At 40.7% G+C, this 16,027-nt stretch overlaps 1 protein-coding gene across 3 annotated transcripts in view; it reads right to left on the reverse strand.

Annotated features, from left to right (window-relative positions):
* The window catches only part of CNTN4 (contactin 4), an 870,265-nt gene extending 854,687 nt beyond the window's left edge, over nt 1-15,578 (reverse strand). For 2 of the 3 annotated variants that reach the window (XM_046652828.1, XM_046652821.1), the window contains exon 1: nt 14,808-14,921. The gene's annotated coding sequence lies outside the window, so the exon portion shown is untranslated. Of the gene's footprint in view, nt 1-14,807; nt 14,922-15,532 lie in introns of those variants that run through there. The other variant, XM_046652823.1, reaches the window with a different exon arrangement.
* Between the last annotated feature and the right edge of the window lie 449 nt (nt 15,579-16,027).

Consider the following 16,027-nt stretch of genomic DNA (forward strand, 5'->3'; position numbering starts at 1 on the left):
TTCCCAGAAATGCACCACCTTTATTTAATTAATAGTGAAAAATATGTATCTGAAGGGTTGAGAGCTTAAATTGACCCTGCTCAAATGTGGAAATTATTTTCTTTCCAGATCATGAAAATCAGTGACTCTGGCTTTAAATAAGCAAGAAAAATAAAACCTTGTCTAAAAAGGTACAAATCTTGCAGCCAAATCCTGCTTTTTCAAGTTTCAAATGCTAAAAATCTATCTCAAATATTTCCTAATCACTCTGACATATTTGCTCCACTTATCACAAACTCCCAGTAATATCATTAATGCTTCATGAACATGTATTTTCTGAGTTTCATTGTATTTTTGGTGCCTACCATGTTTTAGGCAATGGACACTCAAACATGAATAACAATAGTCAAAAAATAAACTGTTTATTGGAAACTTACTAGGATTTAGGCACTGTACTAAGAACTCTGCATGCAGTGTTCTACATAATCTTCACAAAATTCTTGTGCCTTTAGGTGCTACCCAATTTTATAGATGTGCACATCAATAAACTAAGTGATTTATTATGTCTTTTAGTTATCTGAACAACCCTACAAAATGCATATTACCCCATTATACAGCTGATGAAACTGAAACCTAGAAAAGGTAGGTAAATTATTATCACACACACTCACACAGCTAGTACAAAATAGATTTAGGACTGGTAAGAAATCTGTCTGACTCCAAATTTCAAGCTCTTAACATGCACTGTCTCAAATAACTCACATGGTACTGAGCAACATGTGAAATAATTATTACAAAGACAGGGGAACGAAATTGCCCCAATTTGCCCAGGACTTTCCCAGTTTTAACACTGAATGCCCAGCATCCTGGGAACCCCTCAGTCTTAGGAAAACTAGGAGGGTTGATCACCCTCAGGATAGGTGTTAGTTATATCAGCAGCATGTGGCACGGAAAATGAATACAATGGAGTTACGTTCAGAGAAGGGAGCCATTCTTTATGCCTCAACAGCATTGAAAGAGACTTACCAGAGTGACATTTGAGTTCAGCATTGTGCAAACTGTAATAAACATGGTTGGAAAAGATGGAAAGAGTAGACAAGAGAGGAAATATAAATAAAAGCGTGGAAAAAATATCACATGATCAGTTCCAGGACAGGTGACTAGACTGACACAGCCGGAGCTCCAAGCCTGAAAAGGGAAAAGAATGGGGAAGTGTGATTGGAAAGGAAAACATCATCTAGGAGAGATCAGAGTAAATCTCATAAGAGGGAATTAAGCATGAGGATGTGGTTTTACTTGCACTTCCCTTCACAGCTCTACAAAGAGAGAGAGGCTTTGAAGAAATGAGAGCTTTGGCTTTATGATTTAGTGACAAATATACGTGCCTGGGTAGGGGGATGCTAAATGATTCTTTACTGGAAGTCTGACTTATTACAAGGGAGTGGAATTGTTGTTAGGCATACAACCAAAGTTATACATCAGATGAGTTCAAGAAAAAATCAACACAAACTAGATGTCTCCACCATCCTTGTCCTGAATTTTTTGCCCCTTGTCTCCTTGATGGAATAAATCTGTATTGACTGCAAGTGATAGAGATTCAACCCAAATCAGCTTAAGTCAAAGGGTAATTTACAAATTCAAAGAGCTGAACTATCTAGAGGTAAACTCACTTTAGGCATAGCTGGATGAATGGGCTCCAGCAATGTCAGAGAACCAGGTTTTTCTCCATCTCACCTCTGGCTTTCATTCTCAAGCAACCTGTGGTGACCCCCGTAGATCCAGGCTCTCTTCTCTGGTGGCAAGACAGCTGGAGCAGTGGTAGACCGACATCCTCCTGGTTCTTGTCTCCTTGTTCACAGGAATTGGTTCACAGGCATGCATGGAGCCCGCCTGGAGCCACGGAGAAGTAGCAAAACACCTCACTCCTTTGCAATGGTTCTCATTGGGCCCCATGCCTATTCTGGAAGCAATTACTATGGACAGGGAAAACCACTGCTCTTCCTTAAGTAGAAGAGAATGTTCCAATCCTTAAAATGGAAATGAAGCTCCACCAGATCATGTGCACTAAAAATGGGATAGTACCAGACAATGAAATATTATTCAGCACTAAAAAGAAATGAGCTACAAGACCTCATCATCATGGCAGCATGAGAGGATCCCTTTGTCTCTCCCCTTCAATCTACATCAAATAAAACATCCATAACCCAAAAAAAGCTACATTGCCCAACACATCAGGACACCACAGAGATCCACAGATCAGTACATATGAAGGTTGGTAGATTGAAGCACATAGAGGAGCCCAACTAGTGGGAGAACAGAGGTGGTATCCAGGCTCCTGGCCCCTCTCAACTGGCAGCAGTGGCTGAGCCAGCTATCCCATCCCCAGAGAAACTGCTGGGCAGCAGCAGAGGTGTGCAGGTGACTCCAGCTTCCCAGCTGTAATGACACCTGTGGCCACAGGGAGCAAAGCAGTAGTGGAGATGGAGCCCCATGACCCCAGCTCCCTCTATACCCTCCCCCACCACCCACCAGAGCAGCGGAGCTTCTACCAGGTAATACTGGACACAGCAGAGGCATCAGCCATCCCTGTAACCCCAGAGGCAAAGCCAGCAACCACAGTGACATTGGCAACAGCAAAACATCAGTAACCACCAGGGATGCAAGAAGTGATGACAAGAGTACTGATGACACCCCTAGTAGAGGCAGTGGAGGGTGGAAAGAACTGATTTTCAAATATAGTCAGAGGCAGCTCAGGTAAGAGAAACCAAAAACTAGTGCTATAGCACTACCTACAGAGAAACAAAAGAAAGGCCTCTAATCTACTATCAGTTGAAAAGTTTGAATCAAAACAAACAAAGCAATACCTAAATAAGAAAAGTGTTCACCAACACAAATGTGCCAGCAGAGGAATAACTCAGCAAGCTCCACGAAAACCCACAGTAACATGAATCACAAAAAGAAAATAACAATTCTCAGATACCAAATGTCAAGTTATGATTTAATTGTCTGTGATTTAATTGTCTAAGAATTCAAAATAGCTGACATGAAGAAACTCAACAAGCTACAAGAAAACTCATAAAAGCAGTTCAATGAGCTCAGGAGTAAAATCACTGAATAGAAGGAATACATTACCAAAGAGATTGACACTCTAAAAAAGAACCAAGTGAGTTACAGAGCTGAAGAACTCAATAAATGAGATGAAAAAAGCATTATAAAGCACTGGAAATAGAGGAAACCAGACAGAAGAGAGAATCAGTGAGCTTGAAGTTAAAAACCTAGAAATGACAAAGGTAGAAGAGAAGAGAGAACTAAGATTTTTTTTTAAATGTAAAAATTCTATGAGGATTATCTGATTCCATCAGAAAGAGCAACATAAGGATAATGGGGATCCCAGAAGGAGAAGGGAGAGAAGAGAGAAGAGAACTTATTTAAAGAAATAATAGCTGAGAACTTCCCAAACCTGGAGAAGGAATTGGATACACAAATCCTTAAGGATAAGACAACACGTAATTATCTCAATGCAAAAAAACCTTCTCAAAGTCACGTGATAATAAAACTGTCAAAAGCAATGACAAAGAAGAACGTTAAAGGTAGCTGGTAGGGGAGGAGGGTGGAAATAACCTGCAAGGGAAACCCCATTGGTTAATCAGCAGATTTCTCATAACACAAAGGTTAAAGAAAAAGGAAGCATCAAAAATAACTATAACTACTTCAATTTGGTAACAAACTCACAATAGTAAAAAGGATAATTTGTGATAACAAGAATATAGAAGGAGAAGAGAATAAAGACAGAACCTGCATAAGCAAATGAAGATAAGATGCTATCAGCAGAAAAAGGACTACCTTATCTATGAGACATTTTATACAAACCTCATGATAACCACAAAAGAAAAATGCAGAGGAAACACAAAACATAAAAAAAGAGGAGACTTGGGACCAGCCTGGTGGTGCAGCAGTTAAGTTTGCACATTCTGCTTCGGCGGCCTGGGGTTCGCCAGTTCGAATCCCAGGTGCAGACATGGCACCACTTGTCAAGCCATGCTGTGGCAGGTGTCCCACATATAAAGTAGAGGAAAATGGACATGGATGTTAGATCAGGGCCAGTCTTCCTCACCAAAAAAAGAGGAGGATTGGCAGCAAATGTTAGCTCAGGGCTAATCTTCCTCAAAAAAAAAAAAAAGAGGAGACTGAGAAAAATATCACAGAAAACCACCAAACTAAAATGGCACACAGAAACACACACATAAAAAGAAACAATGGAAATATAGAGCAACCAGAAACCAAAAGATAAAATGGCAGTATTAAGCCCTCATATATCAATAATCACTCTAAATGTAAATGGATTGAATTCACCAATCAAAAGACACAGAGTGGCTAGATAGCTTTAAAAGAAAAAAGACCCAACAATATGCTGCCTCCAGGAGACCCATCTCAGTTCTAAAGACAAACATCGGCTCAGAGAGAAGGGATGGAAAATGATACTCCAAGTAAATGGCAACCAAAAGAAAATAGGTATAGCCATACTTACATCAGACAAAATAGACTTCAAGCCAAAAAAGAACAGGAGACAAAAATGTACATTATATAACGATACAGGTGAAAATCCATCAAGAAAACATAACATTTATTAATTTATATGCACTAAAATAAGAAAAAAATAAAAAGCAACTATTAGCAGTCTTAAAGGGAGATACTGACAGCAACACAATAATAGTAGCGGACTTCAATACCCCACTAACATCAATGGATAAATCATCCAGGCAGAAAATCAACATGGAAAGATTGGCCTTAAATGAAACATTAAACCAGATGGACTTAATAAATATATATAGAACGTTCTACCCAAAAGCAGCAGAATACACATTCTTATCAAGTCCACATGGAACATACCAAAGGGTAGACCATATGTTGGGAAACAAAACAAGTCTCAATAAATTTAAGAAGACTGAAATCATATCAAGCATCTTTTCTGATCACAACAGTATGAAACTAAAAATCAACTACAAGAAGAATGCTGTAAAAGTCACAAATATGTGGAAATGAAACAACACGATACTGAACAACTATGGGATCAATGAAGAAATCAAAAGAGAAATCAAAAAACACCTGGAAACACGTGAAAATGAAAACACAACATACCAGAATCTATAGGATTCAGCAAAAGTGGTACTAAGGAGGAAGTTAATAGCCATACAGGCCTATGTCAAGCAACAAGAAAAATCTCAAATAATCTAACCTTACACATAAAGAACTAGAAAAAAACAACAAACAAAGCCCAAAGTCAGTAGAAGTAAGGAAATAAAATCAGAGCAGAAACAAATGAAATAGAGACTAAAAAAACAACAGAAAAGATCAATGAAACTAAGAGCTGCTTCTTTGAAAAGATAAACAAAATGCACAAATCTTAGCTAGACTCACTAAGAAAAAAAGAGAGAAGGCTAAAATAAGTAAAACCAGAGTGAAAGAGAAGAAATTACAACAGATACAATAGAAATACAAAAGATTATAAGAGAATACTATAAAAAGCTATAAGCCAACAAATTGGATAACCTAGAAGAAATGGATAAGTTCTTAGAATTATACAAGCTCCCAAAACTGAATCAAGAAGAAATAGAGAATTTGAATAGACCAATCACCAGTAAGGAGATAGAAATAATAATCAAAAACCTCCCAAAAAGCAAAACTCCAGGACCAGATGGCTTCTCTGGCAAATTCTTCCAGACATTCAAAGAGGATTTAATCCCTATCCTTCTCAAACTCTTCCAAAAATTGAATAGGAGGGAAAGCTTCCTAACTTATTTTAAGAGGCCAATATCATCCCGATATCAAAACCAGACAAGGACAATACAAAAAAAGATTACAGGCAAATATCACTGATGAACATATACAAAAAATCCTCAACAAAATATTAGCAAACCAAAAACAACAATACATTAAAAAGATCATCCACCATGATCAAATGGGATTTATTCTAGGGATGCAGGGATGGTTCAACATCCACAAATTAATCAACATGATATACTACATTGACAAAATGAAGAATAAAAATCATATTATCATCTCAATAGATGCAGAGACAGCATTTGACAAGATTCAGCATCCATCTATGATAAAAACCTTCAATAAAATGGGTATAGAAGGAAAGTACCTTAACAAAATAAAGGCCATATATGACAAACCCACAGCTAACATCATATTCAATGGTGAAAAACTGAAAGCTAACCTTCTAAGAACAGGAACAAGACAAGAATGTCCACTCTCACCATTCTTAGTCAACACAGCATTGGAAGTCCTTGCTAGAGCAATTAGGCAAGAAAAAGAAATAAAAGGGATCCAAATTGGAAAGGAAGAAATAAAAGTGTCACTATTCATGGATTACATGATTTTATATATAGAAAACCCTCAGGAATCCACAAAAAAACTATTAGAAATAATAAACAATATAGTAAAGTTGCAGGGTACAAAATCAACATACAAAAATAAGTTGTGTTTCTATATCCTAACAACGAACCATCAGAAAGAGAAATTAAGAAAACAATACTATTTACAATTGCATCAAAAAGAATAAAATATCAAGGAATAAATTTAACCAAGGAGGTGAAAGACCTGTACATTGAAAACTATAAGACACTGTTGAAAGAAATCAAAGAATACACGAAGAAATGGAAAGATATTCCATGCTCATGGATTGGAAGAATTAACATAGTTAAAATGTCCATCTTACCTAAAACAATCTACAGATTCAATGGAATCCCTGTCAAAATCCCAATGAAGTTTTACACGGAAATAAAGAATCCTAAAATTTATATGTAACAACAAAAGACCTTGAACAGACAAAGCAATTCTGAGGGGAAAAAAAAGCACGAGGAATCACACCCTCCAATTTCAAAGCATTCTACAAACTATAGTAATCACAATAGCATAGTACTGGCGCAAAACAATACACAGATCAATGGAACAGAATTGAGAGCCCAGAAATAAACTCACACATTTATGGACAGCTAATTTTTGACAAAAGAGTCAAGAACATACAATGGAGAAAGGAAAGTCTCTCCACTAAATGGTGCTGGGAAAACTGGACAGCCACATGCAAAAGAATGAAAGCAGACCACTGCCTTACACTACACAGAAAAATTAGCTCAAAATGAGTTAAAGACTTGAATGTAAGACCTAAAACCATAAACCTCTTGAAGAAAACAAAGGCAATATGCTATTTGACATTAGTCTTAGTGATATTGTTTTGGATATGTCTCCTCAGGTAAGAAAGACAAAAGAAAAAATAAATAAATTGGACTACATCAAACTAAAAACTTTCTGCATAAGAAAGGAAACCATCAACAAAATGAAAAGATAACCTACCGACTGGGAGAAGATATTTGCAAATCATATATCCCATAAGGGGTTAATATCCAAAATATATAAAGAACTCATACAACTCAACAACAAAAAGATGAACAACCCAATTAAAAAATGGACAGAGGATCTGAACAGACATTTTTCCAAAGAAGACATACAGATGGCCAATAGGCATGTGAAAAATGTTCAATATCACTAATTATTACGGAAATACAAATCAAAACCACACTGAGATATCCCCTCACACCCGTCACAATGGTTATCATTAAAAAGACAAGAAATAATAAGTGTTAGAGAGGATGTGGAGAAAATGGAACCCTCAAATACTACTGGTGGGAATGTAAATTGGTGCAGCCACTATGGAAAACAGTATGGAGATTTTTCAAAATATTAAAAACAGAACTACCATATGATCTAACTATTCCACTTCTGGGTATTTATTCAAAGAATATGAAAACACTAATTTGAAAAGATATATGTGCCCCTCTATTCATTGCACCATTATTTACAATACCCAAATACCCAAACATAGAAACAACCTAAGTGCCCACCAACAAATGAATGGATAAAGAAAATGTGGTATATGCATACAATGGAATACTACTCAGTCATAAAAAAGGTGAAATCTTGCCATTTGCAACAACACGAATAGACCTTGAGAGGATTATGCTAAGTGAAATAAGTCAGGCAGAGAAAGACAAATACCATATGATATCATTCATATGTGGAAGATAGAAAAACAAAACAAAAAAAACACACACACACATACAGAGAACAGATTGGTGGTTCCTAGAGGAGAAGGGGGGAGATGGTGGGGAAAGGGGTAAAGAGGAACATTTGTATAGTGATGGACGTAAACCAGACTTTTGGTGGTAAATACAATGTAGTCTATACAGAAGTCAAAATATAATGATGTACACTTGAAATTTATATAATATTATAAACCAATGTTACCCCAATTAAAAAAATAATAAATGAGCTACCAAGCCATGAAAAGACTTGGAGGATGTTAAATGTACACTACTAAGTGAAAGAGGCCTATCTGAAAAGGCTACATACCATATGATTCCAACCGTATGACATTCTCAAAAAGGCAAAACTATGGACACAATGAAAAGATCAGTGTTTTCCAGGGGTGGAGGAAGGGAGGGAGACATGAATAGGCAGAGCACAGAGGATTTTTAGAGCAGTGAAAATAGTCTGTATGATATTATAGTGATAGATATATGTCATTATACATTTGTCCAAACTCATAGAATGGACAACCCAAGAGTGATCCCTAAGGTAAACTGTGGACTTTGGGTGACTATGATGTGTCAATGAAGGTTCATCCTTGGTAAAAAATGTACCACTCTGGTGACTGATGTTGATAATGGGGGAGGCTATACGTGTCAGGGCTGGCTGTATACGGGAAATCTCTGTACCTCCCTCTCAATTTTGTTTTAAACCTAAAACTGTTGTAAAAAAATAAAGTCTTAAAACGAACAAAAATGAAAGGGATAGTAACAGAGGCCAATGGTAAAAGAAAGAAAGGAAACATATATTTATCAGGCAAATAACCAATATATATACTCTCCGTTTTGCATACCTAGAGAGAGGGAAATGGACGAACTAGTTGGTAATCTCACATTTATTCATTGGAAATCTGTGACAGAGACTGGCTAGTTATTCATCAAATCTGTTTTCGTTTCCTCATGGAAACTCAGTGTGACTCCATTTCTCAGCTTCCCTTGCAGAGAGAAATGGCCAAGTGAGTGAGTTCTGCCCAATGGAACATGGGTGGAAGCCATGACAACCTCCCAGACTGGACCTATAACAACCTCCTTAAAACCTGTCAGGACATTTCTCTCCTCACACTCCATATAACTTGCCTGAACAAGGAGAATTCTGGAGATTTAGGAGAGGACAAAGCCACAAGAGGATAAGAAACCTGATTCCTCAACTGACCCCACGGAAAGCCACTCAACTAGGAACTATGCTGTGAGCATGGAACTACTCCATGTGAGCAAGAAGTATAAAGTTATTTTAAATCACTGAAAATTTAGAGTTTATTTGTTACAGCAGCCAGAGTTAGCTTTTCACAAGGCCCTGTGGGACTCAGGCCACTGGGAGTCTGAAAACATGAAAGTAAGCAAGTTTAAACCTCTCTATCCTTCTAACCCCATTAAATCATAAGAAGGGGCTTTAAAACACACACACACACGGATACACATACATAAATCACACGGATTTGAGGAAAATTGGAAGGGAGGAGAATTTAGAAAAAGATAAAGCAGATTTCTTAGTACAGGTGGTTCAGCGAAAGTGAGGAGGAAATGAACACAGGGTTTTGAGAAAGAGGTGACTGATAAGTATACAGTATATCTGCCTACCTACATGGTGAGAAGATATGTGTCATTAATTAACTGTGAAGATGCCACAAATACATACCGAAAAAGAAGAAAACTGACTCTATAATGTTGTAACACAAATTGTCTTGGCAAAAAGCACACTCTCACTATTGACCACCTCACATTTCCACTGAGGCCACTGGGAACCAAAACTGTAATAGGCATTTTGTAAAAGACAAATACATAGGAAAGATGAGATGAGGCAGATTCTCTAATACAAGTAGAACAAGACAACAGAATGAGAACAAAAAGAGAGGTCATTTTCTTTTAGAGGGTGCTAGCATTATAGACAGAGGTCCCTTTAGTCATGCAGGAAATACTGAAAAAGTTTTGCAAAGCTAAGAGAACTAGAGGAGAGTTTTCTCTCTGGGGAGTTGGGGATGTTGATGAAGAGCAATGCCTTTGATCAAAAGGAAGGTCAGGAGAGAATATTTCAGCTGTGAACTTACCAGAAAGGATATTTGGTTAGGCTGAGAAGTGAACAGGAATTTGTCTTCAAATCCTGCAGCACAAAAATGGTAGCCCAGTATTCCCACAAAGAAAGCTTAAGAGAAAGGTTATAACTGAGGGCACAGACCCTGACAATTTGTTTATCAGAAGTGAAACAGCATCGTAGAGGGGATTTTACTTAAAATGTCTGCTCCTAATCCTGGTAGGTATTCAAGATAAAACTAAATCATATCTAAGTCTACTCTAGTATATTTTAGATTAAATTAAATCTTTTTTCTTCTTTAGGATTTTTAATTCTCCTCCAACGTTTTTATATAGACAAAAAGAAAAGGTAGTCCAATGGCTACAATAAGAAAACTATTGAGGCAAGAACAAAAAAGTAGTACTGTATAGTGAAGCTGTTAAGAAAATCAATTCTAGAACCAGAGAACTTGGTTCAAATGCAACCTCTGCCACTTACTGGCTATGTTGAACAAACGACTTAATTTCTTTACACCTAGTTTTCTTCACGTATACAACAGAGATAATCATAATACCTATCTAAGAGGGGAAAGTGCTTAGAGAAGTATCTCAAAAATAGCAAGCACTATGTATGTATTAGCTGCTTCTATTTTTTTTTTTTTTCCTTATATCTGTCTCAGTTTTTCTGCTAGTAAAACCAGGGTTTGGGGGAAGGAAAGGGAAGTAATGTTTATTGAACATGGAGGAAATCTCACACATAGTAATAGAACGTCAGAGAAAGTTGGCTGTTCCCCGAAGCGTTCCTTCACCTTCCTGGAAACACAGCTAGAGGATATTTCCCAGCCTCTCTTAGGGTAAGATACACCGACATATAACTGAGTTCTGGCCAATGGAATAAAAGCAGAAGAGATATGTGTGACCTCCAAGTCTGGGCAAATAACATCCTGCAAGTCATTATCTTCCCAATGGCTTGATGCAGATGAGCATACTGACCTTGCTGAGCATGCCTCTGAGCATAGCAGGGGCACAGAACGGATGAAGGCTGGGTCTTTGAATCACACCTTGGAGGAGTGCTACCAGGATCATACATTTGGGGACTTTACATGAATGAGAAATAAATTTATTTCACATTTGAGGAAGTACACTTTTTGGATTCATTTGTTAAAACTGTTAACCTACCCAATCTAATTACAGCTAAGCTGTATATGTGTACTCTTATGTTTAATCCCTAACGTGATGCCTTGGAATAGACTCTATCCCAATCAGATAGCTAAGGAAACTAAGGCTCACAGAAGTTGTGGAACTATCTCGTCCAATATCTTGAATGAAATAAGTGGTAGGGCCACATTTGGGTCCAGGTTGATCTGTTCCAGAGTAATATGATCTTTACCCTCCACACAAGACTGCAACACGGAAAGTGTCATTCCTTTCCTCACTCATTTACTCCTTGGTTTCCTCAATTTCTGACCACTGGAACTTTAGTCTTTAAATTTAAACTTCATTTCTTTTCACCCATATATCCAATTTGGGAGATCAAGATGACCCCTGGATCACATTCATCTCTTATGCCTCATTCCAAACACATATGAGTCCATGACAGGGAAACAAGCGCTCTTAACACATCTGTTACAGGAGACACAGATTTCCAGCCATTTTGCAACTGGCTACAGCATCAGAAATGACGAATGGCAGAGCCAGAGATAAGGACAGAAAGGTAAAAAATCCCAAACCATCAGTGATCTCCAAAGTGGCGTCTACACCCTGGGGGATGTGCAAAACAATCCACTGAAATACAAAAAAAAAAAAAACAATATTAGAACTTCTGTTTCAAAATTTTTGCTTATTTCTCCTTTAGGTTCTTTCTGTGTATATTTTAAAATGTAAGCAGTATATCAACATAAAGTATATGTGCATAATTTATAAAATAAATTTTAGCAATGTATGGTCAAATTTCCTTCCAAGAGTATATAATCGAAAAAATATGAAGACCAATACATCTAGGTAGTAAATCTGGTCTCCTTCACTAGACTTAAAACACTGTTACAGAAAATGAAAACAAAAAACTCTCCACATCTGTGTTTACAGAAATGACCCTGCTTACCATATGAAATAGAGTAATTCAATTAAAATCACATAAAAGCATGTTTTCACAAAAGATTAAAATCTTTAGATAAAAAGAGATTGAAACTTATGTATATTATGTTTATGTCTTCAAATATAACAAAGAAGAATCCAACAAGTTAAAACAATTATCAGACAAACTTACCAGAAAAGTCAGAACTGTAAGGGGCATTTTCTTCCGAGAAGCTTAATTATCCAGGTTACCTTTTTTAAAGACCTAAATTGATGTAACAAATGTCCTGTGCTCCTTTCAGAAGAAAAATTCTAGCTAAAAGATTTAGTGCTTGGAGGGGAAAAAATTAGAAGAGCTACTTCCGAATATAAAGGAGGGAGAGAACTAGGTAAAACAAGTGAATGATAAAAAATCCAACACTATTTGAAAAACATGTTCTCTATTCACTCTTAATGACCCAGCAATATGAAATGACTATGGAAAGAGGTGCTGAACTGACTCAAGGAGACAAAGTCCCCCAAGTTAAAGGCACTTTAAAGTGTTTTTGCAAAGCCTGCAAATAAAATCTTCCTCTGGTGAAATTTCCACATGGCTTTGACCTGCACCCTTAAACAACAGGTCACTTCTCTTATCGTCTTAGCCTCTAATTTAAAAAGGTCAGGTTTTCCGTGCTTGCCAGCAACCTGGCAGGGTCCAGTGTGAAAAACAATGAGGTTTATCATCATGACCCCTCCTCATCAATCCGGGGCAGCTGAAGTCAGTTTAAACAAACAAACAAACAAAATCAATAGCATTTTATAAGGTGGCAAAAATAATATTGCCATGGCATGTGTTTTTGATCCTTAGCAGTCTGATACTCCCAAGACCTACTGTGGAGGTTCACAAGTCTTGAATGAAACCAAGATGAAGATAGCAAGAATAAAGCTATGGGTGAAATGTGAATTTTCTCATGAATGCCAGGAAAATCACCTCAAAGTGTCTGCCTCCATGACACAATGTTCTTTTTTCACCCACTTGGGTAGAAACAGAGATAACAAACTTGCTAATCAGCCGGACTGGAAATGCTCCTGCACGGACCTGCCTGCATGGAAATCCACAGTCTTTACGCTCCTACCCCACTCCCTAAAGGACATAAACCATAAACCTCTAAATACAAAAATTAAAGCACCTTCCAAGTTATTATTCTAAGTGTCCAAAAAACATCCGTTACATGGAGTTATTCCTTGAAATAACCAGTTCCCATCACAATAAACTGCAGGAGCTTCCCCTGCAATTAAAAGACACTGTTATTCTGACAATATGTCCCCGCCCCTATGTTGATTTCAGTAGGAAAACTAGAAAAAGTTCCACAAGCATTCCTCCCAGGAGCTCCTCCTTGCAAACACACCTCCAACACACACCAAGATCCCCCACCCCCTCCACGCTGACCACCCACCCAAGGTGATCAGTCACAGTGATTCGCCCCACACCAGCTCTGTAAGCCTTTTCGCTCCAAATCTGGAGACCCCGGCCAGAACCAACCTCCTTTAGCTCCCCGTTGCGTGAAGCCACCTCCTTGCAGGGGCTCCGCTGTGCTGCAAAATGTTTTCATGCATCAGACTCCCAGACTGGTTCAGAGACTCAGGAACCCACGTCCTCCTACCCTCACCTCCACACCTTTCATCAATAATAAAACGTACACACGAAGCACAAAGAGAGGAAATGCAAGCAGGTTTTGAGCCCTCCGTTCCAGAAGGAGAGCGAGAGGGTAGAAGTCAGCGGGGCGCTTGGCGCACATCTCGCGGATGTCTGGGTCCGGGAGGGAGACCAGGCGGTTCCTTTGCCTCTCAAATGAAAGAGCAAATCCACCTGAAGTTCATGGAAGTGAATGCCACCCCTACAAGCTCCCTCGCCAGAGCCTGGGTATACCAGGTCCGTGCCGCTAGAGCGGGGACCTGGTCGATGTGGCTCGCCGCTGTACCCCCAGCGCTTAGCATTGAGCCTGGCACACAGTGGGCGCCCCCAAAATCAGTATCTGTTCCAACACGGCTCCTTCCACCACATCTACGGGCTCCTGTTCCCTTAGTCCCAAGTCCCTACAAACCCCAGCCCAAGTTCGCCTTCCTCCACTACGGGCTTCAGCTGGGCAATAGCAGCGGCGGGTACCGACAGTGGAAGGAAACTCTCGCCCCAACCGTGCGCTGGCGGGAGAGCGCACGGAGAGGTGGCAATAGCCTGAAACAGTTGCAGCAGCCGATTTAAGGGTTCCCGAAGCATTTCGGACTCTGGGCTCCTTGTTTGGCGGCTGCCTCGTCGCGCAACAAACTTATTTTCTGACTCAAAAGAAGAAGGGTCGCCGCGGGGTGACGGTGGCGTCGTCGGGGCCCTACCTCCTCCCAGGTTCAGGGCGCTCAGAGCCAGCTGCTGCCCTGACCCGCAGGGCTGCCCGGCTGAGGGCAGCGCGGCCCAGAGCCCCTGTCCAGCCCTGCAGGAGTGGAGTCCCGGGAGCCCCGCTCCACCGGGCCACCCCCGAGGACCATGCGTTTCCCCCAAATCCAAGAGCCGGGGCGCCCGAGGCAGCCCGCGGAGCAGACCCCGGCAGCCCGCGCCCCACTTACCTCAGAACCTAAGCGCGGCGCCCGCTACAGCCTCGGGTGAGGCGCCGGCACAGTCCGAGGGTCCCAGTTTAGTGGCAAAAGCTTCCTACTTGCGACCAATCCTGGTGTTGAACCCGGTGCTCTGTCTGCTGCCGCGCTCTCCTCCCTCCTCGCGCTCGCGGCAGCTCAAAAAACCTGGCGCGGCGGACTTCAGTCTGCCGGCTCGTCAGCCTCGAGGAGGGGGATCCGCGCTCAGAAGAGGAGAGGCGCGGGGAGGGCGGGTGCCAGTGAGCGGCCGGGCTGAGCATGCTCAGTGCGCGGCCGGAGGAGGCGCGCGCCCGGGCTCAGCACCTGCCCGGCCCTGCCCGGGGGAGGAGGCCCCTAGTTCCCGCGCGCAAAACTGAACAACGGTGCCTGGTCTGAACGCCAAGCGCCCGAAGACGATCAACCTGGTTCCCGTGCAAGGATATAGAGGATGTGCTGCTTAGTGATGGAGAATAGACCGCGGTGATGCTGCCTTCCTTTGCGACCCAGGTATCAGAGCACAAGGAGGCGCGACCTGCCCGGTCCCCAAACCTCTGGCCTCTGGGAGACGTGGAATTCCAGCGATTTTTAAGGCGCCCTGGCTAGGGAAACAAACTCGTGTGCTTTGGGGCCTTGAATTACCGAGTCCAGGGGGATATGGGGTGAGGGGACGACACAACTTGAGAAGCCGGAAGAGGGGGCTTTTGGAAGGTTTTACCTACCTGTCCTTAGGCGGAGGACATCAGCCAGACAAGCAGCGTTACCGACCTGGAGTCTCACCCAAACAACATGCTTTCAAGCTGGAATGTGTTCGTGGGAGAGGAAACGGTTGTGATGAAATAGATATAAGGATCAATTTGCGGCATGTGTGGGCATATTGAAAGCTTTGTTATTCACAAGCATGTGCTTTGGACAATGACGTTAGCATGGTCATTCTATACTATGAATCTACTGTTTTGTTGCAGAAATGGCTCTTTTCACTCCAACTCCAAACCTCAGGGTAATCGTAGAGATTGGCAGCAATGCCCCAGCTCCTCACCAATCCTGTGCAAAGCGAGTCTGACAAGCAGAGGAAAGCCAGCCGGGTCGAGCTCATCTGGAATGCATTTCCAGCAACCCCAAGAGGAGCCCGGGTTCGTCTCCGCAGGGAAAAAGCCCCAGGGGCTTTGCAGAAACCCGTCTTCCTGCGCATCGCTCAGCAGTTCAGAGCTACATAA

The sequence above is a fragment of the Equus quagga genome, chromosome 1 (genome assembly GCF_021613505.1).
Source record: "Equus quagga isolate Etosha38 chromosome 1, UCLA_HA_Equagga_1.0, whole genome shotgun sequence".
Taxonomy (NCBI): Eukaryota; Metazoa; Chordata; class Mammalia; order Perissodactyla; family Equidae; genus Equus; species Equus quagga.